Source organism: Oncorhynchus mykiss, chromosome 16, assembly GCF_057628025.1.
Source record: "Oncorhynchus mykiss isolate SJ-2025 chromosome 16, ASM5762802v1, whole genome shotgun sequence".
In the NCBI taxonomy this organism is placed as follows: Eukaryota; Metazoa; Chordata; class Actinopteri; order Salmoniformes; family Salmonidae; genus Oncorhynchus; species Oncorhynchus mykiss.
This window is the reverse complement of record NC_143037.1, coordinates 16,256,398-16,257,600: the sequence shown is the minus strand read 5'-3', so window position 1 is coordinate 16,257,600 and position 1,203 is coordinate 16,256,398. Positions and strand designations below refer to the sequence as shown.

The 1,203-nt window shown below is 46.7% G+C and overlaps 1 pseudogene; it reads left to right on the top strand.

Moving 5' to 3' along the window:
• Positions 1-598, top strand: LOC118939491 (toll-like receptor 13; annotated as a pseudogene).
• The last annotated feature ends 605 nt before the right edge of the window (positions 599-1,203 follow it).

Here is a 1,203-nt window from a genome sequence, read left to right as displayed (position 1 = left end):
TCTCTGGGCCTCCAGCTCTTCATGCTGGTGGATCTGCTACATCACCTGGCTGGCCACTATCGTCTGGCTCTGTTCCACATCCCTCACGGCTGGTTGGAGGAGGTCGTGTTTTGGAACAACAAGGGACAGTACCGGTACTTCGCCCTACAGCGGGAAAGACAAGCGCTGGGAGGTGTAGGAGGACCTGCCCAAGCTGGAACAAGGAGGTCCCCCTTTCCTGCGCTTGTGTCTGCACAGCAGAGACTTCCAGCTGGGGAAGGATATTGTGGACAATATCACAGAGAGTCTCTACAGTAGCTGCCGGACCGTCTCCTTGGTCAGCAGCCACTACCTCCTCAGAAACTGGTGCTCTTTAGAGATGAAGCTGGCCACTAACCGGCTGCGGGTGGAGCACGGGGAGATCCTCATCCTGGTCTTCTTGGAGGCCATCCCTCCTCGCCAGCTGTCCGCACACCTGGACTGGCCAGACTGGTGAAGATCAGGTCCCACCTGGACTGGCCAGAAGAGCTAGAACAATACCCAGCATTTTGGGACCGATTTGGGGCTACACTGGTGCCAAAAGACAGCCATTGACATGGCTACGTCTCAAAACTCAGGATCAACGTTTATGAATGGATTGTAGTGAAACATATCCTGTGTCTCCTGTACAAAAAGACAAAAAGAGACAAAGATGACTGCCAAGCTCATAGAATGTTTTCATCCTTACTCAAAATCATTATTGTGTATGTTACCTTATTTGTTGTATATTGTTACCTTATGTTCTGTAGATTATGTCTGCTTCAAATGTCTCTAACTACATACTTTGAGATGAGATTCCAGTGGGGATTGTTTTTTGGTGGTAACACTTTCAACTGCCCTTTTGACATAGGAATGACAGTGTACAAGTGCATCATGATGCGTCTTCAGCGGTGCATCTCACCTTCCTGTAGCTTCTCTCCTTAATCTGCAGGGATCTGAAGACGCGGGTATGTGTGGTGATTCCAAGAGCCAGCCAATTTAGACTATTGAGATACACTCATATCAAATCAAATCAAATGTTATTGGTCACATACGCGTGTTTAGCAGATGTTATTGCGAGTGTTGCGAAATTGCTTGTGTTTCTAGCTCCTAGAGTGCAGTAGTATCTAACAAGTAATATCTAACAATTTCACAATAATACATACAATACACACAAATCTAAGTGAAGGAATGGAATTAAGAATA